At 39.2% G+C, this 24,812-nt stretch overlaps 1 long non-coding RNA gene across 4 annotated transcripts in view; it reads left to right on the forward strand.

Annotated features, from left to right (window-relative positions):
- LOC112647944 (uncharacterized) overlaps positions 1 to 24,812 on the forward strand; it is an 86,777-nt gene that overhangs the window by 39,128 nt on the left and 22,837 nt on the right. The window contains exon 5 of one of the 4 annotated variants that reach the window (XR_007412102.1): positions 14,905 to 15,042. The exons of the other annotated variants lie outside the window; for them this stretch is intronic. This is a non-coding gene — a long non-coding RNA (uncharacterized LOC112647944). The remainder of the gene's footprint in view (positions 1 to 14,904; positions 15,043 to 24,812) is intronic. 4 annotated transcript variants of the gene reach the window in all.

Consider the following 24,812-nt stretch of genomic DNA (forward strand, 5'->3'; position numbering starts at 1 on the left):
ACAGTTCCTAAAAATGCATACTCTAACCATGACCCAGCAGCAGAGACCTAAGCTCCTAGATACTTACTGTGCTAATAAACAAAAGCAGCAGAAAAAATTCTGCAAAGCTCCACAATGCTCATATTCACAAATGATATCAGATATGCCCACACATCTATGGCCTACATTAAAATCTCATTCTTATCAAAGAGCTAAAAGTCCAAATTGGTGCTGTTCAAACTTGACTAAAAAGATATTAAAACAACAAGCCTGTAAAAACCAAGTTAGCCTCATTACAAAGAAGAAAGTACAACCAAATCTGAATATTAACATGTAGAGATCTGTCATAGCTGATGGAGAATATGGCTTGATACTACGCAGTTTCCCTTGAAAAGCCTAAAAGGACGCTGTCAAGTTTGACAGGCCTAAAACGCAGCACCCACACACACCCCTGCATGCAAATATTACATTTTCTATTTTAAAAAATGGCCTCCTGATAGATTTTTCACTCTCTGTCTTTAGAAATAATCTCAAGTCAAAAAAGAAAGGGGAAAAAAAAAAGAAAGCTTTTCAGCTTTAATTTCCTGCTAGTTTGTGAGAATAGATTTGGCAAGAAGAATGGCACCCATAATCACAACAAACCCAAGGAACTTGTTTGTTTTTTTTCCCACATCCAGCTAAGGACAGGGATCTTAATGCTGCTATCACTTTCATTTTAGAAGGCTCCTAGATTTTCACTATCAAGGGAATGTTCTCAAATAAAAAAAAATTAATGTATATAAACAAATTGATTTGCAACTAGTCACTCTCTAGCCATATCTTTTCAGAAAAGCATCTCATTTCTTTATGTAGCAATTGTAACGTGTGAGAAGACCCATTCTGAAAGGCCACCAAAAGCATCCTAGCCTAAGCCTGTCCTACTCATACTCCAACACAATAAGGGACAAAACACTAGAAATGACAGTCTGACACTAAATAGCTAATATTTTAGTCCTTAATTTCTCTTATGAAGAGGGCAAAAGAAAAGGATCCATATCATATCAAAAAGCTCCCATATAATGTGGTTTAAATAAAAAGAACCAATGCATTAGTCCTCCTATTTTTCAATTCTACCTCCCTGTGTATATGACCAACTAATCTCCATAAAACATTGCTCTGATCATTCAGCCCTCCTGAGTACATGGATTGGCTGCCTATCTGGGATATGCCCCGGGAAGGAGCATCATGTTAGTGGGAGTCACTCAGTTGCTCAAAAGTGTCTGTGTTTATTCAATGGTTATAGAATAAAGCTTAAAATCTACCTCAGTATGTAAGTTTCCCTATAATCTGTCCTCCACCTACCTTTGCAGCCTTTTCTCTCATTCCTTACCTCGTAGGACTGTGCTATCTCATAGATGGCAAAAATTTATAAATGGCTATTAAGCAACTGAAGTGTGGCTGTTCCAAGTTGACATGTGCAAAATCTATATGCCAGATTTTGAAGGCTTAGCACTAAAGAAGTCTGTAAAATAGTTCAACATTTTTAAATTGGCTACACATTGAAATGATGATGTTTTGGATACACTGGGCTACAGAAAATGAGTTATAAATTTAATTTCAAGTGTTTCTTTTCAACACAACTAGGAGCAAATTCAAATTTGACATGGCTTTGGTTGTATTTCTATTGTTACTGTTAAACTTTGCACTTTGTCCCCACACTGCCCATACCATGCTTTCCACCTATTACAGTTATCTTTGCAATCTTTTTCTCATTTAGATGCTATCCATCCTTCAAATATCTGGTCAAATCTTAACTTCTCTCAGTGAGTCTCCATAACATTCTCTTTGGAAAACTGACTCTGTACAACTCTTACAGCATTTATCACCTTGTATTTGTTTTACACTATTTGTGTATATGTTGTAATACTCTTCAACCCATATCCCCAGCTGCTATACTGCATCTCCTAGAGGCAACTACTATGTCTGAATCATGATATCCATGATTGTTATGATTGTTGTTTTCCATAATATGTTGCACAATATCATGCACAAGGAAGATAGTAAATATTTCTTAGGGGAATGATAAATGGATGGATGGATAAACGCATGAATGAAAAAATGGATGGATGAATTAAGATGGTGCTTTATGGGCAAAAGAACAGATACACAGATGCAAGGCACTCTAGGTGGCTCAGCCAGTTGAATGGACCAACTCTTGGTTTTGGCTCAGGTTATGATGTCACGGTTGTGAGATCTAGCCCCACTTTGGGCTCTGCGCTCAGCATAGTCTGCTTGAGATTCTTTCTTTCCCTCTTCCTCTGCCCCTCCCACCGCTCGCATGCTCTCTCATTCTGTCTCTCTGAAGCTCTCTAAAATAAATAAATAAATAAATAAATAAAATCTTTTTTTTTTTAAAGAATAGATACACAGATCAATGAAACAGGATAAATAGCCCATAAATAAACCATACAAATATAGTCGACTGGTTTTTTGTGGGTACACAGCTTCAGTTTTGCAACATGGAAGTTCTAGAATGGGATGGTGGTAATGTTTGCAAAACAATGTGAATGTACTTAATGCCACTGAACTATAAACTTGTAAATGGTTAGGATAGTAAGTTTTATGCTATGTATACTTTACCACTATTAAAAATAATTTAAAGCTACACAGTACATGATTCCATTTATATGAAGTTCTTGGAAAGGCAAAGCTATAGAGATGGTTAACAGATCAGTGGTTGCTAGGGGTCCCAGAGAGGTGATGTTGGGAGGCTACAGTTGTAAAGGTGAAGTCTGGTGGATTCTTTAACCATTAAAACACTTGTGTATGACACAGTAATAGTGGATATATGACACTATGCATCTGTCAAAACACTCAGAACCTTAAAACATAAAGAGTGAACTTTCATGTATATAAATTTAAAAAAATCATTTAGAAGGCTGGGGGATCCCAGAATAGAATGCAGACTGTGATAGGAGAATCCAACTGTATTACAAATGTATAAAACAACCTCAATGAAAGAGGTTGGGGGGGGAAGTTATCGACCTAGGTAGCTTTGGGAACAAGTGGAGTCTGTAAGACTAAAGGTGGAAGGAGTTGGACTTAGCACTGTACTCCAGCTGATAAAATCATCTCATATGAGGATATGGATTAATAATTCTGATGCCATTATACATATACACTGAAAATGAACAATTAAATAAATGGACAATCATTGGTAGGATTCAGTCTTTTCATTGTTGGAGTGGGAATATGCTGATAAGCAAAGGACGAAGAAGGAATGATCTAGGTGGTAATGGATTAGTTGGAAACATTAGTATGTATTTAGGTTTAGCTTCACATAAAAGGCACATAGTTCAAAGAGAAATATTTAGAGATATGTACATGCATGTGGGTCAGTGTATATACATATACTTCTTTGCTCTGTCAGCTGAAAGGGCCTAAAATCAACCATGCTCTAGTAGCAACAAGCACATCTTGTCCAGATCTTGGTTTCTGCAGAAGCAGAAGCAACAAGCACATCTTGTCCAGATCTTGGTTTCTGCAGAAGAGAAAATGGCTGATTCTAGAAGGGAAAGCAGGAAATATACAAGATGAAATGAGATGATCTTTAAGCATCAGAAAGTAGAAAGGAAAAGAAAAAAACCCACAATGATAGGGATATTTCAAACTGAAGGAGCCCATGAGAGCCAAGGTTGGAACAATTCGAGAAATAAAATAAATATACAACCCAAAATATAAAATAAATATCCATAAGTCCATACTGATGTAAATATATGATTGATACATGATTGAATAAATAAATAAATGCATCAGCAGAGTTGCAAATAATTTATATAGATACTCGTCCTTCACGAAGGTGGAATGTAAGTACCCACTCCTTTTATATGGGCTGCATATTGTGATTTCTTTCAAAGGAACGCTGTATGGAAAATTAGAAAAAAGAGGACCTTACACTGAAGAAACCTGACAAATACTCCCCCAGCCAGGTAATCAAGGCTAACACTAACACATTCACAAGGTCAACATGTTGATCATATGTACCCATGATGTGATATGATAAGAGTGGCATTTTACCTTTGTGGTCTTCCTCTCAAATTCATAATCCTAATATAATCATGAAAAAAACAAAATAAACTCAAATTGAGGGTCATTCTATAAATGACCAGTACTCCTCAAAACTGTCAAGGTCATCAAAAGCAAGGAGAGTGTAAGGCAATATCACAGGCAAGAGGAGCCAGGAGCCGTCTTCTAAAAAAAAAAAAAAAAAAAAAAAAAAGGATGCCTGGATGGCTCAGCCAGTGAGTGAGCCTTTCTTTGGCTCAGGGAATGATCTCAGTTCTGCATAGGGCTCCCTGTGAAGAGCCTGCTTCTCCCTCTGTCTGTGTGTCTCATGAATAAATAAATAAAATCTTAAAAAAAAAAAAAAGAGGAGTCTAAGGAGACATGATGACTAAATGTACTGTGGTGTCCTGGATGGGATTCTGGAATAGAAAAGGGACATTTGGTAAAACTAAGGACATCTAAATAAAATATAGGCTTTATTTAATAATAATATATTAATATTGGCTCATTAATTGCAAGAAAAATACAATTTAAATGTAAGATTTTAGTAATGGGGAATTGGGTATTGGACATATGGGAACTCTGTAAGATCTTTGCATCTTTTCTTTAAATATAAAACAATTCTAAAATAAAAAGAATTACTTAAAAATATTAATGGATTATGGATGTCTTCTAAGCCTTCTAAGAGGCTGGCAAAAGTTGAATTTTCAGTGGCATATGGAAGTTACATCTGTCAGGCTCTCCCTTGCCCATCACTGCTCTTCGTTTTGGAAAAGATAGTTCACTAACAACCACATTTCTTTTCCCAATTATAAGTTGATCTATCCCTACTCCTATCCCTATCATCAGGGAGAATTAAAACCCAGTCATCACCACTTTCTGTTTTCCTTAGCTATACTTTTCCTCCTACTCTTTCCCACATCCTGCAAACTTCTTCTGTTTTCCTTAACACCCTAATCCCTAAAATTCCCAGAACAAAACTTATGCTTCCTCCATTTTAGTAAACGCATATGAACAATACCTAAATTACCTGGGGAAAATATTTAACCCCATATCCATATACAGTGCAATTCTCTTGGCTTCCGAACAAAAGGCTTCCCAGCATAACCCATAATCTTGAACGTCTGAAAAGCATCAGTAAGATTTTTTTTTCACAATATGTCCATTTACCACATTCTTAAGGAAAGACTCGAGTTGAATTTTACAAACTAGAGCTAAAACAAAAGCAAACGAAACCATTAAATAATTGAAAAAAAAAAACAGTTAGGATTGTACCTCCTGGAATTTAAAAAAAAAAAAAAAAGAGTTCCATAAAGAAAGATGTAAATTGGTTGAGTACTTGGGAGTAAGTAGACCCAGAGACCATTGTTAAAACCAGATATGCGTCAAATTTTTACCTGCAGTCAGTTAAGCCAGGGGTTAGCCCTGAAATGTCAAACAGCCAATGTGAAGGAATTTATTGCAAGAGATGTAACTGCCAATTGTGGCTGGTAAAACAAACTTTGCAGAGGACTCCTGGACTTTAATAATGATGGAATACAACCCAAGGCAGTATAAATTCATAATCTCTTAGGACAAATAGCCTTTAAAAATTCAACCTCGTATTCAACTCACCATTGAAATGAGGGGAATTTTCTATAGAAGTCACATGACATATTCATTGTATAGCATGAAACCTTCCATTAGCATGATCTCGGGCCCACCTACCCATTTGCTCTAATTTTGCAAGGTCGGTAATAACATCATTGAGCACATAAATTCTTGTATGGCTTGTGCTTAAACTGAGGTAGGTTTTAGATAATAACCGCCTACGAGAAATCTGTTATCATATTCTAGCAGTCTGTACACTATGTCGCTTTGATATTATACAAAAGGGACCTACCTATAATACTCAAATTGTCATTGTCACTAAACAAATTTCTTTAAATAAAGGCCCATAAAAATCCAATTAGATTGTGCATGGAACACCATTAGGTTGAAATGCTGCAACAGTAAAAGTCAAGATTAACTTAACCTTTTAAAAAGATTATATTACAGTCAAAGCCACACTGGCATGTGGAGGACTTTAAGTTAATTCTGTGCTCTGAAAAGATCAGGGAAATGGCAAATGTATGTATATCTTGAAAGCCCCTGGGGTGTCCTGGAGTCTGGTTACCATTTCCCCCTCCCTGGGGTTGATCACTCCAGCCCTGAAGGCCCAGGACACAGCACAGCTCTGTATCCCACAGTTTTGGTGGCCTGAGCGGCTGCATTAACCTCTCCCCTCCCCCCAGGGCCTTTGAAGTGGTGACAGGAAACTAGCAGTTATGTCGACTCCACCCCTTCCAAGAGAGTTTTCTATCCCTGAGTGTTTTAAACACTACCAGACCCAAAAGGGATCAGGTTTATGGTGGTATAATATCACCTTAGATTTGGGTGATATTGGAAAGAAAAAGGAAAGACAGAAGAAACCATTCAGGCACTTTTCATTGTATCACAGCATTATCCGTCAGGAGAGAGGGTTTTGGTCAACTAATTCCATTCCCATATACTGTCTCCTGTTTTAGATCTTGGATCAGACAATTCAAACAGTAGAAGATATACCACCTTAAGAAGCTTCTCTTCTATGGGATAGTTCTAATCACTGGAAATATCTGCTTTATATTGAGCCAAATTCTGCTCCCGGTGACTTATATCTGTTGGTCCTTTTGGGTCTTTGGGAACTATAGAAAATAAATGCCTATGTTCAGCTGCCACACAGCTGTTTAAATATTTAAAGAGAATGATAATAGTTTTTAAAACCCATCATTTCCTAATCATTTACTGGGTGACAGTAGTATACCAAATACTATATATATATAAGTGGATGAAGAGTTGTCCTTCAGCCCATTTCCTCATGGGAAGAGCACTGGATATGTTGCAAGGAAAACTTGATAGCACTTACATTGGGGAGGTGGGAAGGGGATTTGGAGATCCCAAAGGTCACACTCAGGACAGAAATACGTTTGCTATGGAAGGTAGATTCTGCTACATGAGTGGATCTTTGCTCTGTTAAGAATAATAGTGTTTGGTTTTTTGAATTAAAGATAGGAACTGAAAGAGGATGACTTGCTCTCACAGAAGAAGGTGAAGGTATTTGATGACTCCAGTATCCTGAGGAGCTAGAAAGGAGCCAGTGAGTCTGATGGTGGAAGAATCCCCCCCACCACATACACATTCCCATTCATCCCCCCTCCCCATTGCCACCATGACAAAGACTGCTTAGAAGAGCAGTATTTTAGTTTTTTTCTCTGAGAAGTGTACAATGTGAATCTTCTCATTGAAGTGGATAAAATCTTCAATGAAATTGACATAGCTTACCAAGGCTTCTGAGGAGATATTTTAGAGAAACCCAAAGGGGAGCTCATGAGATCTGCATTCAGCCGATTCTGGACCAGACTCTGGAAACACTGACATGGGAGTCAGAAAAGAGGATGTTCCAAATCAGTGTTATGCGGAAGGTGTTGCTGCTACTTTATCAGCAAGCGTCTCAAGAGTCAGAAAAATTAAGCGACTTGCTCAAGGTTATAAGTGAAGCCTGAGTCTGATATATATTTTTTTAATATTTTATTTATTCATAGAGACGCAGAGAGAGAGAGAGAGAGAGAGAGGCAGAGACACAGGCAGAGGGAGAAGCAGGCACCATGCAGAGAGAGCCTGATGTGGGACTCCAGGATCACGCCCTGGGCTGCAGGCGGCACTAAACCGCTGCGCCACCAGGGCTGCCCAAGTCTGATATTTTTTACCACATGACAACTCATCACATATCCTTTATGACTGAAATTTTCCCTCTAGTAGGCACATTTCTATTTTCCTCAACATTTCCCCATGACATACTTTCCACATCTCTCCCTATCCTTACCTTCTCTGTATACTTTCCAATAGCGAGGCTGTCTGGTTTTCCCACTTTCAGTTGAATTAATACAAGAATGCATATTAAAATAAAATCTTTAAAAAAGGGAGGGGACATCTGCATATTAAAATAAAATATTTTTAAAAAGGGGCTCAGTGGTTGAGCATCTGCCTTTGGCTCAGGTCCTCATCCCAGGGTCCTGGGATCAAGTCCTGTGTTGGGCTCCCCTGCAGGGAGTCTGCTTCTCCCTCTTCCTATGTCTCTGCCTCTCACTGTATCTCTCATGAATAAATAAACAAAATCTTTTTAAAAAACGCAAAAATGCAGGTTATACATTTTTTTAATTTTTTTTTTATTCATAGAGACACACACAGAGAGAAAGAGAGGCAGACACACAGGCAGAGGGAGAAGCAGGCTCCATGCAGGGAGTCCAACGTGGGACTTGATCCCGGGTCTCCAGGATCACACACCAGGCTGCAGGCAGCACTAAACCACTGCACCACAGGGGCTGCCCATGTTATACATTCATGATTAATGGAACCTGAGATCTTTTTCAACAAGTTTTGGGATTTTTCTGCATAAATTAAAACAAGTTCTTCCCATCCCTATTTATACACAACTGATCTTTTATAATACTTGTTATATTTTCCTGACTACTAAAGCAATGCATATTTATCACAGGCAAATTTTGAAATTACAAAAATATAAGAAAAATAAATATCATCTCTGGCTCCAACAATTATGGATAATAATTGTTAATGTTTGGGGACATATTCTTTCAGTCTTTCATATGTGTATCTACACAGATTTTATAGTTTCTAGTCTGAAACTAAGACCCAACTGAGGATTTATCATGTTTAAGTTTTATTTGAGGCTTTAAGCTTCTTACCACAATTTACCAAAATAAGTTTGAATTCTCTTGCTTTCATCAATTTGATTCACTACATGTAGCAGAAACCTACAGCCCTGTCCCTTCAGCACCCCTCTTACAAGGCTTGTCATCATATGAGGGCCTCATCTCTCAATTCTTAACCTGCCTTGACATAATCGAGCACAGTTGCCTGCTTCAGACATTTCCAGCTGGTCTCTTGATCATTCTCCTCCTGGTCCTTATTTTACTTTACTGATCACACCTTCTCAGTCTCTTCTGCCTTCTTTTGTGTATTTCCAGGTACCCCCAAGTTCAATTTCTCATCACCTCTGTGTTCTCTCAACTCCCCTCTCTAGGTAAGCTTGTCAAATCCCATGGCTTGAAAGGCCACCTCTAGCTCCCATTCTGTCCTGAACCCTCCCATAATCCCATACCCTACTGCCTGCTTGATGTCTCCTGGATGACAAAGGACATCTCAAACTAACATGTCCACAAGAAAACTCCTGATATTCCCCACCAGATCTGTTCCTTCCGGAACATTTTTGTAAAAGTTCACTAGTGAACTTTTGAACTACCCTTCACTCTGTGATAATTTTGGGGGTCATCTCTCTTCTCTTTGTCTCACACCCCACATTTAATAGAGCAGTACTGAAGGCACATTGAGGGTGGCCACTGCTAACTCTCTTTACTACTAGAATTCAAAACACCATTATATTTCACGTGGATCATTGTAATAACCTTCTGCTTTCAGATTGCCACCTATGATCGTTTTCCACCCAGCAGCTAAAACCAGATCACTCCATGTTATCCTCTGCTCCAAACCTTGCAATGGCTCCCACCTCACTCAAAGTAATAATCCACATTCTTTACCATGGCCTGCCAGGCTCCTCTTGAGCTCGTGACCTGGGTCCAGTAATCTCTCTTACTTCGTTTCACCCTGACTCTTCCCATTTCAATTACATTGGCCTTGTTCTTTTGGAATCCAAGTCTTAGGGCTTTTCAATTCCTGTTCCCTCTGCCTAGAACAACCTTCCAGGTATCTTCTCTTCCCAGGTATCTGCTCAAATGTCATCTCACTGGAAAGATCTTCCCTAACCACCTCTATAAAATAGTGTTTCCTTTTTTTCCAGGTCACTCTATCCATTTATTACACATTTTTCTTCTATATTACACTTGTCACCATTTTATTATAATATTTAAATTTGTTCTTTGTTGACCCTTTCCATCTCCCTCCAGCAAATATGTGCTCTATGAGAGCAGAGACATTTTTTTTTCCACTCCTGTACTTTTAGTGCCTAGAAAAGTGTATGGAACATGCTAAGAACTCAACTCACCTGTGTTGAATGAATGAACTAATAAATATATGAGAATTTATTTCTTGATCATAATGGTTTGGTCTTGAGAAGGCATAAGGAACAAACAAAATAACATCCCTTTGCCAAGGATTAAGAGAGTGTGTGTGGTTTACAAGGTAACAGACTCAAGTGCTAACAGGAGCCATGTTTGTCTCCATTATGTGGATTTCAGAAGCAGAAAGCTGCTCTGCAAGGAGTAAGAGGAAATAATCACACCATATATAATATAAAATTGAAGATACAGTGCTTATATCAGGTACTAATTTATGGGTGAGGAAGCTGAGGCACAGAGAAGTGACTTGCCCAACATCATGTAGAGCTAGGATTCAAAGTAGAGTCTGCACTGATAACCACTGTACTTTATAGCCTTCCCAGAAGCTTTGGTTCTTATGACTCTGAGGCTTAGTACCTTTGCAATTAATTTCTGTTTCAGTTATTTCTCATTGAGTGTCTTGCCACCAAAAGAATCCAATTAATCTGCTATTTCTCTTAGCTTTATATTGATAGCAAATCTGATCAGCATAACTTCATTTAAGACATTATGAACACAGTTAAGTGGGATACAAGTTCAGAATCACAAAAAAAAAAAAAATGATTCTGACATTTCTCTGTTGTCCACAAGGTTATCATGGAAAATATTCATCAAACACTTTGTTGAAATGGGGGCGTTGTCACTATAGTATTCTCCTGAAGCACAAATCTAATAATTGTAGCAAGAAAGAAGTTCATTTGACCTGACTTGTTCCTTAGGAAACTACCTGAGAAATTTTTCTAGACACTGGACTCCCACTCTGTAGTATCCAATAGTGTCCACGTGCTTCTTCTTCCCCAAAATAGGAATGTTTACTTGTTTTCTGGCACCTCTCCCATTGCCGATGATATCTCAGAGCAATCTGTAAGATCACATCTTCAATTTATCTTAGTAATTTGGGATAGAAATATTCTGAGCTCACTGAAGGTGGTGAGGTAGATTATCTCTGATTCCTGGCCTGCTTGACATCAGCTGGCTTTTTTTGTGGAGGGTGGGGTGGATCTATTTTCCTGGGTGGACAATAGAAGGCAGAAGGAAAGTTCAGTTCTTGTCTCTGTCATCTGCTAACTTTATGCCACCTTCTCCATATGGTGGGCCAATAACTTCCCTGTTTTCCTTGAGCTTTAAAAGAATTTGTTCTTGTCTTTAGTTTGTTTTGTGAGCCTCCGCTTAGCCTGGGTTTTAGACTGCCTCATAAAATTCCCTCAAGTTGAGCCACTTTGCTTTACAAATCAATCCTTCATTTTTTTAAAAAATCTTTTGTACAGAGCTTTTTATAAACAGTTGGGCTCCTCAGAGAGCTGACTATATAATTACATTGATAAGCTTGTCAGATAAAATACAGGATGTCCACTTAAATTTGAACTTCAGATAAATAGCAAATAATTGTAGAGTGTACAATATTTGGGACATACTTATACTAAAGAAATTCAGTGTTTCCCTGAAATTCAAATTTCACTGAATATTCTGTAATTTATTTGCTAAATCTGGCAACCCTGCATATTGATTCTTTTTTGTTTGGTTTGCTTTGGTTTTAAATAGTTTCAACTTTTCTTTCTCACTTGGAGTGCAACAATATAATCAGAAGTTCAGCTTCAGAAACTTTCCTTCCCTCTTGAGTTGGGTTTACATTTTGCTTTATAATGTTTTAGATGCCTGACCGTACTAGTCTGCTTGAGCTGCCATAACAAAACCCAAATTCAGAGGCGTAATGGCATTTATTTGCTCATACTTCTGGAGCCTAGAAGTCCATGATCAAGGTGCAGGCTATTACAATTATCCACTGCCTCCCAAATTCATTGCTTAAAGGTGGCCCTCAGGGCATCAGCTTCTCCTGAGGCCAGAGCCCTTCTTGGTAGCACTGTTTCCCTCAGTAGGGTGACTTTCTGATGCTTGAGATAGAAAGGGTGCCAGAAACTGTCTCCTTGTGCTGAAATAAAGGTAGAATTAGAACAACAGAATATGGGGGTGGGGCAATCAACACCCTCTGCTGCAAATAGGTGTATTATTATTTTCATTTTTCAGAAAAGAAGACATTTATTTATATGCCAGCATCTCTACCTGGTTCTGGGTTATAGGAATCCATAACCAACACAATCCTTTCCTCATGGAACTTACTCTCAACAGTGTAGAGGGGTTGAATAATTAATCTGAAGTTAAGTAATAAGTAATGGAGCTGAAATTCAAACCCAGGTCAATCAATTCCATTTCACCATGCAACGTCTCTTCTATTAGCTTTTTATCTATGATTAGATTTTGGAGTTATAAAGGACACTAGAGGTCATCAAATCAACTATTTGACTTTAAGTTAGAAATTGAATCCAAGAGATTTTTACACAACTGTAACAAGATCATACAACAAATATGAGGTGGGAAATGAACTAGAACTCAGATCTCTTGACCTCCATTCTAGTATCAAGGTCAGGTATAACATTTTACAACATCCCCTAGAAACTCTTCCTATAACTTCCATTATTTGACAGCTTTATCGAGATTAAATTACATTGACTGAAATAAACTTCACATATCTAAAATATGCAAATCGACATGTTTTAACACCCTTATACACTCATAATCAAGATAATGAGCAACAATCAAGATATTGAACATATTCATAACCCCCCAAATTTCCTCCTTCCCTCATATACTTCCTTACCCACCTTCAATCCCCAACACCCAGTGATCTGCTTTCTATCACTGTAGATTTCTTTTAATTTTCTAGAGTTATAAATAAATGGAATCATGCAGTGTACTCTAAATCTGCCTGGCTTTTTAACGTCAGTATACTTATTTGAGATTCATTAATGTTGTATGCATAAATAGACCTTTCATTTTTATTGCTCATACATATGTGGATAAACCCCAGTTTTGTCTTTTGTATCCATTCACTGGTTGATAGACAAACTGTTATTTCCAGTTGTTTCCTATTACAAAAGTCGCTGTGAACATTTAAATACATATCATCATAGTACCTACAAATGGAACAGCTGGGTCATCTTTTGTAAGATGTTGCCAAACTGTTTTCCAAAGTGGTTATGCCTTTGGACATTCCCACCAGCAGTGGGAGGGTTCCATTTTTTTCTTTTTCTTTTTTATACATCCTCATCAACATTTAGTACGGTCATTCTTTTTAATTTTAGCTCTTTTAGGGCAGCCAGGTGGCTCAGTGGTTTAGCGCCTGCCTTCAGCCCAGGGCATGATCCTGGAGACCCGGGATCGAGTCCCACATCAGGCTCCCTGCATGGAGCCTGCTTCTCCCTCTGCCTATCTCTCTCTCTCTCTCTAGAGCAAATAAGTAAAATCTTTAAAAAATTTTAAATTTATTTATTTATTTATTTATTTATTTATTTATTTATGAGAGATAAGAGAGAAGGGGGAGGGAGAGAAGGAGAGAGAGAATCCCACGCAGATTTCCCAACAAGCACAGAGCCTGATGAGGGACTCAATCCCACGACCTTGTAGTCATGACCTGAGCAATTTGATTATGATGTACCTTTGTAGACTTTATTTGATGTTTCTTGTGCCTGGAATTCATTGAGATTCCTGATCTGTGGGCTTTGGGGTTGTCACAACTGGAGGATGGATGGGAGGAGAGAGCTACCAGCATCTACTGAGTAGAAGCCAGAGATGCTGACATCCTACCACACAGAGGACAGCCCCCATAACAAAGAATTATGCAACCAAAAGTATGAATAGTGCTGGGATTGAGAAACCACACTCCAACCCTTTCCTGTGATTCTTTGTCCAGTTTTCTGGAGTTCCTTCACATGCCTGTGTTGATTAGCACAGAGCTGCATTCTTGAGGGGGACCCTCTGTAGATCTCTGGAGCTCTTCTCTATGTGGCTCTCTCTTCTCTATTACTCTTATAAACTGTAGCTACCTTGTTTTCTCTGGACTCTTAGGTCTACCTCTGCAATGCAGGTAGTTTTCTGGATTGGCCTGGGTTCACTTTCCCTGCACCATGGCTATAAAACTCATTCAGGGCAGTCAGTTGGGAAGACCTTAGGCTCACCTCATTTTTTGCCCATTTTTCAAGATTAGTATCCTTTCTGGCCCAATGTCCAGTGTCTCACAAATTATTGTTTCATGTATTTTGTTCATTTTTTGGTTGTTTCTGATGGGGAAATGAATCTGGTCCCCATTACTAAATCTTGGCTATAAGCTCAAGTCCCATAATTTCTTTTTTAAATGTATCATCTTGCCTTGCCTTACCTGTTAGCCTGCCAGTCCGCTGCAGAGGACTGTTAACTATGAAAGTACATAGCAATTTTCATGTATGTGTGCCCAAAAGTTTCTGTGCTTGCACAATGTATAGACGCATGGCACCTGTTACAATAAGCTGTACCTTACTTGCCTGTTCTTTCTACTTCCAGGATTCTCTTATGGTTCTTGAATTTTTTAAATAGTTTACCCAACAAGTACTTTAAAATTTCAAAAAAATAAAATGCCCTTGGCCTGAGAATTCATATGCCAGTTGTAAGTTTTATTTGATGGTAAATGGCTGAAATAGATGCCCTGGAGAGAACTGGTCCTTTTGGCAGCACTGGCCTTAGGCAAAATTGTTAAGTAGGTGAAGTATATCTTCAGGGAGCTCTTAGATTCTGCTGTCTATCCTCCCTCTATTCCAGAACCCATGAGTTCTCTCCTCTAATGCTAGAGCAAGGGCTGTTTTCAATTTTTTTTTTTAACATTTAGTTGTCAGTGATTGATAAATTTTTACGCTTCTTCAAATATTTGCATTTTCACAGAGAGAAAAACATTAAGGCAGATAGAGAAAATTGGTTTTAACTGCTTTGATTGGAAGTGGCTCCTTGGAGTTGTATTGAGAAGATGATTCAGCATAAAAGAACAGTGATTGATTAGTGATGTCTGCACATACAAACACAGGAGGTGAGAAATTTGCCATCCTTGCTCTAATCCTGAAGTGTTCATTCTATTGGAATATTTCCAAGCACTAGAAATCAAGTGTAAAAAAGACTTCTGGGGACAATTGAAACTCATTAATGACCTTGCAATCAGCCCAAATAGGGCTGTTGTATAGCATCGCATAAAAAGTTGAGAGTGCTTTTTCTAAGTGTAACAAGAATCTAGTGAAATATCATAAATAGAATATAACGCCATCGAGGTCTTTTATACCAATCCTTTAGTGTGTCTGTGGCCTTAGAGAGTATTCTTTTTTGTTCCCACTTTACCTTTTAACTGTCTTCTTTAGGGCTTATATAGTAACCCATGCGAAGTAAGCACTTCCAGAACCACTAAAGTATTTGTTTCATACATTACTGTCTTAATGAACTGAAAAATCCTCTAAAGCCCCAAATGTTTCACTTATTTATTTCCAAGCTGTTTGATGCCTATGTAAAATAACAAGCATCTTCTAAATTAGAAAGTAATTCATTTATTTCTGTTTACTTTCCCTAATATGAAAAAATAAAGTATGTGTTGTCTTTCTGGTATGGGATCACAGAAAGGATGAATATTCTAGACTGATCTTTCTTATAAAGGTCAAGCTTGGAAAGGAAATGAGCAGAGTGCTTAGTACCAGGCACTGTACTAGCATTTTCACATATGTTGTCTCATTAGTCCTTACTAAGAGTGCTAGAGGGAATGGCTGTATCATCCTTGTCACTACACATCATTGGAATGCCCCAAGATTCCACCAGCCTAAAGGTGTGAATGAGATCATGGTGATGGTAATATGTACAGGTTGTTGGTTTGGAGGCTCCACCTATATTACTGGAGTCCTCAGTGCCACCCTTATACTGGCCCCTTGAGCTATCTGTAGGCATCTCTCCATAGCTATGATTAGTTCCTTGTGTGCTCCTGCCTCAGCATCCCAAAAGGTACCCTCTGCCAGCCAGCCGCCAGGAGAAGTCCCCTTGCCACTGCTCTGATGCCAGGGCCCTCCTTAGGAACTTGGTTTCTATAGCTCTAGTGCCTTTCCTGGCACTCTAATGTTACATTCCTCCATGCTGCTAAATGGTATCAGATCTCCTATAGTCTTCTCCTCTGTTAAAGACCCATTACACACTTGCAGAAATGGAAGGATATTTTTCTCCTTAACTTTCAGTTGACATTTGGTGCTTCAGGCTCTGAACTCCACTGCCATACTCCAAGTTTAAAAACAAAATCCCTTTTGAAAGCAACTTCTTCAGCCTCTGCCCATGGCCTTTCTCATCTTCCGTTGGCTGAGGGCAATAACTTATTCTTTTTTCCATTCTTCCAATATCGTGTTAGTAGGTATGAAACTTCTTCCTTACAGGTGTCCTTTCCCTCATGCAAATTAACCCATGCAAACAAAGGTCTGGGAGGGAGGGATCCAGCCCCCCAATTCAATGTCATGCCCCCCTGATGCTAATCCCAATTCTGGCTTGGCCACAATGCCCAGATAGTGACAGTCATGGAAACTGACAATCAGAGTTTGGACTGTTGGCCTGAACTCATGCCATTAGCATGTGATCTCCCGCAGTTCAACCTCAGGACATTTCCCACAATGGCCCCATGCCCTGTTACTGTGTGGTGCTGCTTTCATCTCAGAGCATAGAATGACTGTTGAGATTTCTTCCCCACCTTTCTCAAATGTATTCACACAACCCCACATTTTCAGTGGCAGAGTGTGAGGTTGAGTCCCTGTTGCTCTCTCTTTAACCCCTGTCACTGCATATAATTCAAAGTGCCCAGTATTAGGCTTCATGGCATTTTATGCAATTTTTCCACAACAAGGTCTGATCTGCTATGAGTTAAATATGAAAAGTAGCCTCCATTTGGGCTGTGCTCTCTTAGAGGTTGCAAACTTTCCATTATTTAGCTATGTTGCCTCATGTGAATATGGCAACTGCGGTAGGGCCATTGTTTCTCAATGAGGGCTGCATGATTATCAGGTTTCTAAAAGCTCTGTAAACTTCAAACAAGGTGTGCTATAATGAGCCTCCTTTCTGCAAAACAAATGCCCATGCAGTGATGACTGTCCATATCTGTGGAGCTCCTTTCTTCCCATGACATAGATTTCTTCTCACACAGAACCCTAATGAGTCTGTGTGCAGTGGCACATCCACGTGGGTATTTGCAGCCAATGAGCTTGATTTATTCATTTAACAGAGAGAAGGAAAAAGAGAGACTGTCTTGTATCCCAAAATAAAAGACTTTTTATTCAATACAGTTGGAAAAAATGCACATGTATATTATATAATTTTTAAAAGCTGCAGAGTGTGTCTGTCAGGAATTCAATAATTTTTAAGATATCTTGATGGAACTATATGAATATACTCTTCAAGGTAATAATTAATTCCCTAAGGAGAGCACTCATTAAAAAAAATCATGTTACCAGAGAGGAAAGAAAATACTAAAAAGCTAGGAAATTGCCCCATAAGGTAGATGACAGTTAAGTCTTTTGGAAGCCTAGAGAGGAAAATGAAGGCTTTAAGTGTAGGTCATTGATTAAGAATTTGCTCTTCGAGATAAACGTTGGATAGCCATATATTACTCTCATAAAGTCCTACTGAAACATGTCCCAGGGGTTTATCATATGGTGTCTATGTTGGCAGAGATTCATGTCACACGCAGAGAAACTGTGTAATACGAACAGGAGCCCCAAATGGCTGTGGAGGCTGTGGAATGAAACATGAATCCGGAAGTAAAAGGAAATCTATGGGACCATCAGCCAATTCTCTTTCCCTCCTTTTCTTCACCTTCTCACACTCTTCCCTCATGTGGCTTGATAAAATATGGGAAACTCCGAGACTCCCACTGATAGGCTTAGAAAGACATGCTACCAGTGTGGTTCTTAGGGTACAGTGTGTAGGAGACAAAGAAACTCTCTTCCTCTTCTTTGCCCAGGTGATATTCCTGTGTTTGGCACAGATTAGGAGACACAGAGCTAATTCTTTTGTGGCTTTATTTTGCACAGAAGTTGTTGTAAAAACAAATACTGTCTTGGTTCTTCAAAAGAGTAAATGGCTCTGTCATTTTGATGTTGGTGACTCCTTTCTTTGGCTCTACCAAGCACTATTGGAACAGGACTCTCACTTTTCACTTCCATCTTCCGAATTTAGAAGTTTGGAACTTCCCCAGGCTCACCAATACCAGCAGCTCTGTCTTCTCTGGTCCTTTTAGTTGAACTCATAGCTCTGTCGAAGGTTTAGGATTTATAAATAAGACCTCAGAGATGCTGGTGGAGTGAAAGATTAAGGATTTGTCTTACTTCTCAAAAAAGGATAGAAGGAAGTGTGAATAGGTGAATATATAAAGTTATACCCCAGAGCTAGGATAGCTTCTCAGTTTTTATAGTTTATCCTATGAGGATTTCTTAAATTTTTGTTTTCCCTTTTATGTCTTGGTTTCTGCTGTTTTTTATTTTTTTATTTTTTTGGTTTCTGCTTTTATAAGTGAGTAACTGGGTTTATTGTCCCCTTCTTTTTTATCATAAGTCATTTCAAATCCATTAGTGGGAGAGGGTACAAACACTTCACAGTTTAAACTAATTAATTTAAAAACTTGGAAAGTAGAAGAAGGAAGTGGAGAGAACTTTGATCTCACACCAGTGCTCTTCTCTTCACCTTGTATGGTTGCTGTTATTTCTAGGGTGAGTCTGAGTAATGCAACAAGTTCCTCCCACCTGGCCTGCCCCAGCCTCCTGCCTGTCCCTTCCAGTTCTTACTTCACGGGCTGTATTCTTGGCACATCAATTCACTGAAAATGCCATATCAAACAAGATAAATTTAATTCCAATTTGTGATACCCCTAATTCAATGATTTGAACAATAAGAAAATACATTATCTCTTAGGACAAGAGGTCCAGAGAGGGGCTGCTTAGTTGGCATAATCAGAAACTCAAAAAATTCACCAGTGGTATAAATCCTTACCTCTAATAAACTCTTTCATCTGATATTCTCAGCTTTGGTTTCACCCTATGACTAATTTTCCTCACTGTCACAAAATGGCTGCAGCAGCCTAGAAGCAAGAGAAGTGTCTTCTGGTGTTAAGTAAAACAAGGTCTCCTGGGGGCATCTAGCAGATCTTACCTCCCACCTCCTAGGGGAGACCTGGATCACAGCCCACCCTCAAATTAGCAATGCAAATGAGATTGTTTTTAGACCACTGGACTGCACACAAATTATCCCTGATCTGATGATTGGCTCACCAGCCCTGGAAGATGGCAGTTGACAATATCAGGCTTCTATTAACAAGGATGATGTTGATAATGGATAGGGTAAAGGCCACAAACTATGTCTGCCACACATGCACATTGTAAAAGAAATCAAACCAAACAAAATAAAAAATCAAGTTCTCCCATCTGTCACCTGTGGTTCCTCTCCCCAAAGGTAATCAGTTTTTTTTGTGTATGTATCCTTCCATTAAAAAAATCTTAATTTGTAATCGCCATACATATGTAGCTGCCATTAAGTATGTACATAAATGAAATCATATACATGGAGACTTAAATATCTCTAAGAACTTCCACATCAGTCCAACCAAATCTACAACATATTATTAATAAGTCATAATACTTCATTATATAATCAAATTGTGATTTATGTAGCCAGCCCCCTACTAATGGACATGTAGATTGTTTCTAGCTTTGGCTTTTGAAATTTTTAATATTAGAGATGATGCTTTATTGAACTTTGTTGTACGATTAACTGGTTATATTTTCAGGATATATCCATAGTGCAAATTTCTTATGATAGAACTACTTGGTCATTTAAATTTTTGATTTATTTTTCTGAATTGATCTTCAAAAAGGAGGCATCAATGTACATTCACATTCCAAAAGTCTAAGAGAGTATTTGTATGCTACATCTTCGCCAGGCCTGCACAATACTTTAGTACTTGATTTTTCTCAATATAGTAGATGAAAATGGTATCTCGCTCTAGTTGTATTTGATGTAAATTTCAAATCTGCTCATGTCACTCCACTGGGTAGAATGCTTTGATAGTTTTCCTTTGCTCCTAGCATCCACGTTTGCTGTTATGCCGTGTGTGGCTGCATGATTTGGCCGCTGCTGACCACTCCATTTTCATCCCATGTGACTTTTCCAGCCATTCTCTACATTCTGGACACATTGACCCCTCTATTTAAATGGGATAAGGAGATCTTGTTACCTTTGTGGTCCTTGCTCATGATATTCTCCATGAAACCCTAACCTCCTGCCCCGAGCCTCCCCACACCTATTCTGTCTTGTGCTGCCAAACTCCAGCCTGTTCTTCATACTTCACCTTGTTTGAGGAGACTTCTCTGGACTCCTGGGTTCTTCTTTTTATATGTTGTCATGGTACTTAATAACACATAGTCATTGTACTGAATGAATGCATAGTGTAAAATTTGTACAATCATTATTTTTTAAAAATATCTGTCTCTGGGCAGCCCGGGTGGCTCAGTGGTTTAGTGCTGCCTTCAGCCCAGGACCTGATCCTGGAGACCAGGGATCAAGTCCCACGTCAGGCTCCCTGCATGGAGCCTGCTTCTCTCTCTGCTTGTATCTCTGCCTCTCTCTTTGTCTCTGTGTCTCCCATGAATAAATAAATAGTCAATAAATAAATAAATAAATAAATAAATAAATAAATAAATATCTGTCTCTTCCACTACACCATAACCTCTCTGAGGCCATCTCTGTGTGTTGTTGCACTCTCTGTGCTTGGTGCAGTATCAGGCACACATACATTCTTGAGACATGAACCATCGAGTGAGAGCAGTGGATACAGTGAGGATTGAAGGAAGCTGAGAAGATTTGGGGAAAAATTGCTGAACTCTGTATGCCAGTGCTGCAAAAATGTTTCCATCAAAACTATTCCAGAACCTTTGCTGTGAGCCTGGACCTTCACTGAGTGCATTCGGGCCCACATAATGGGTGCAGAATAGTCTAGGCACAAAGGGCTATACACTCCTATAAAGTAGATAGTGTCTATAATCCACTAACAAGGTGCAAAAGGGGTAATTTTATTACTATACAATTCAAATTAACCTCCAGAGGATCATCTTCATTCTGCAAGAGGAGATAGAAACTTCATTTTGTTCTACTTGGGGTTCTCATCTCCTTGAGGAGTTTGCTGAGCTCCAAGGGGCTTGTGTGACTGGGCTTACGTCATCCCTGAGAGATCTATCTGTCCCCTTCATTGTTTGATTATGGGCCATTGTGCCACAGTGATCATCATGTAATATCTTCTTACTGCTGGTAGCTCTCCTTGCAAGCAGGCAGCTTCCAGCATGGATTTTTGCTTAATGGGGGAACACAAGAACTCCACAGTGCTCTTTAGTGCCCCGGCGACCTAGAGGTGGTAGGCACTGATTCCTCTGCCTTCCTGGATCTATAGGGAAGGAGCCTCTTGCAGGAAGATGGGCACAGAGTTTCTCCCAGGGCCTCCACACTTGCCAAACGCTATTGTTCATTGAGCTCTCCTCTCTCCTCGTGCCCTCCAGCTTGCCTTTCTACCCCAGACTGAGGGAGTCCCTACCTACACTCAAGGGAAAACACTTATTTCTCTAAATCTGATGCTTTATCTCTGTCCTAATCCTCTAAATTCCCCGAGTTTAGGTTTTGGAATTAAAAAAAGAAGAAGAAAAAAAAGATCAGAGACTGACATTCTTCTTCCTGCTTTATACCCTGTCCTACTCCTCCAGTGAGACCATGAACCCAGGCCAAAATCCTGCTGGACAGAGGTGTGAGGGCAGTCTGAGGAGGGACAAGGAAAAACCTGAACGAAAACGACACAAAAGAAAACACTGGCTCCTCTACTCTTTCAAAAATAATACCCCATCCCGAATTTCCAGTGGCCGGAGGGCAGGTGGTGGCAGTTAACATACTAAATGCAACCCAGAGGTTGAGAAGACGAGCAAAGATCGTCTCTCAAAGATCTCCAGATTTCTTTCTTAGTGAACAGCAACAACAAAAGCACATTTTAGAGCAGACCAACAAAAGTTGAAGCCAGATTTATGGAAATTAAAGAACTTAGATTCTTCCTGTATAGACTCTAAATCTTGTCGTAATCTCTATCTATTTTATTTGGTTTCAATTCCACAAAAATGAGAAAAGCAGTACCAAGCAGTGTTTCTTTACTTGCTTCTGCTCATTTTCTATAGAGTCAAAAATAACAACATTCAAACAACATGGAGGCCGGAGGGTGAAAAAAAATGAAAATCCTCTGTGAGGGCAGCCCCGGTGGCTCAGGGGTTTAGCACCGCCTTCAGACCAGGGCGTGATCCTGGAGACCTGGGATCGAGTCCCATATCGGGCTCCCTGCGTGGAGCCTGTTTCTGTCTCTGCCTCTCTGTGTGTGTGTGTCTCTCATGAATAAATAAATAAAATTTATATATATAAAAAAAGAAAATCCTCTGTGAGAAATGGTACAAATTATTCAATATCATATAAAAATATATGTAGCAATTTTTAAAACTATAGTTAATTAACCTAGAGTACATTGTGGTTCCTCTGAAGTCATTAAGATGTGTCATGCAAATGAGCATTTAATAAGGTCTTTTTAAACACATCTTTCACTACACGGCCCATGAAATTTCTGAAATGTTTCATTTCTAAAGTACACACCAAGTTTGTATATGCCACTTTAATTTGCATTTAGTAAACATTGATTAAGCTTCTATGTCATACTGTGCGTAATACTTTCACATGATTATCTCATTTCATCTCCACAATAATCCAGTAAAGAAGGTATTATTATTACCACTTTGTAAGGGTGAACTCTGAGGCTTAGATAATTTAAGCAATTTGCCCAAGTCACACAGCTCGAAAGCAGTGAACCACTCTTCAAAGTTAGGTTTTCTGTCTCTACTTTCATTGTAAAGTCCTCCTCATAGCTCATATAAATCAGTAATTTGGTCATTTCTGAAAGCAAGATTTTAGGTGAGTCTATAAAAAATTGGAAGTGGGAAAAGAGTAAGTGAAGATTGCTTGATAAAGAGCTTTGACTGTTCAAAAGGGAAGAGAATTTGAAAGCAGCTCCAGAGAAAAGTAACCTGAGGAAACTCTGGTTAAAGCCAGTGGTTCTCAAACATTAACACACCAGAATCACCTAGAAGGCTCGTTAAACAGGATATCAGGACTCCATCCAGGAATATTCGAATGATGGGTCTGAGGTGGAGCTCAGCAATGTACATTTCTAACAAGTTTCCCTAAGATGTTCTTGCGGCTGATCTGGAGACCTCACTTTGAGAACCACTGCTTAAAAAATGGAATATTTGCATGTCTGAAAGACAGAAGTAAGTGAGTAAATGTAGAGTGAAAAGACCACAGGGTTAATCTGAGAGAAGAGAAAAAGGGTTGGAGTAGTGAGGAAATGCGGAAGCTTACCCACATTGTCTTATTTTGGTTTGGTTAGCTGTTTTTATTTGTTTATTTTAGAGAAGGTAAAATTGTTTCCCAAGTTGGGCAGAACTCCTGCAGAGTGGGGAGGGCTCAGAAATGATATAGTGGATGTGTGCCGGGGATCCGCAGTAGCATTTAAATGACCACAGAACATCAGTGAAGGGCTGGCTGAACTTTCAGGAATCATCCTGTGTGCCTGCTTTCCTCTGCAGGCGCAGTTCCCAGCCCAGGAGAACAAGGTGCATTCATTATTCCATTTATTTTTATTTTAAAATTTTTAAAAGATTTATTTATTTATTTGAGACGGCTGGGGAGAAGAGGGAGAGAATCTCAAGCAGACCCTGTGCTCAGCAAGGAGCCCAACATGGGGATGGGGGTAGGGGGTCATCCCATGACCCCTGAGATCATGACCTGAGCCAAAATCACAAGCCAGACGCTTAACTGACTGAGCCACCCAGGCGCCTTTAATTATTCCACTTAAATTACAATATGATGTGATGGTTCATTTTATGTATCAACTGCACTGGCTAAGCGATGGCTAATTAGCTGAGAAAACATTATTTCTAAATAAAGGTATTTCTGGAAGAGATTAGCATTTGATTCACTAGGCTGAGGAAAAATGTGCACCCTCACCAATGTGGGTAGGCATCATCCAATCCAACGCGGGCACCCTGATGGAATAAAAAGGAGAAGGAAGTGTCAATCCTCTTTCTCTCTTCTGGAGCTAGGGTGTCTACCTTTTCTTACTCTCAGCTAGGAGAACTTCCGGTTTTCTGGCCTTGGGACTTGGACAGAATTATACCACAGGCTTTCCTGGTTCTCTGGCTCGCATATATGGCAGATCATGACACTTCTTGCCCTCTATTAACTATATGAGCCAATTCCTATAATAAACCTCCTCTTAATATATACATTTATGTATATTCCACTGGTTCTGTTTCTCTGGAGAATCTTGACTAATATCTAGAAATAAAACTTGCCGACATTGGTATTATTTTACTTTTAAAGATTTTGTTTATTTAAGAGAGCACAAGCAGGAGGGAGGAACAGGCTCCCCACTGAGCAGGGAGCCCGATGCAGGGCTCGATCCTGGGACCCTGGGGTCATGACATGAGCCGAAGGCAGACGCTTAGCCCACTGAGCCACCCAGGTGCCCCTGACACTGATTTTAGATATTCATTTGGCCATTTCTTTTTTCACTCATTTACTAAAAATGGGATCAGAGAACATCACTCACCAAAGAGAGTAACTCATTTTAACCTATAGACCTAGGAACAACAGCATGTCTAAACAAGTGTTTGTTACCATCACTCACGTACGGATATCTGCAAATAGGAAGCCAGGGCT

The sequence above is a fragment of the Canis lupus genome, chromosome 7 (assembly GCF_003254725.2).
Source record: "Canis lupus dingo isolate Sandy chromosome 7, ASM325472v2, whole genome shotgun sequence".
NCBI classification, from domain to species: domain Eukaryota; kingdom Metazoa; phylum Chordata; class Mammalia; order Carnivora; family Canidae; genus Canis; species Canis lupus.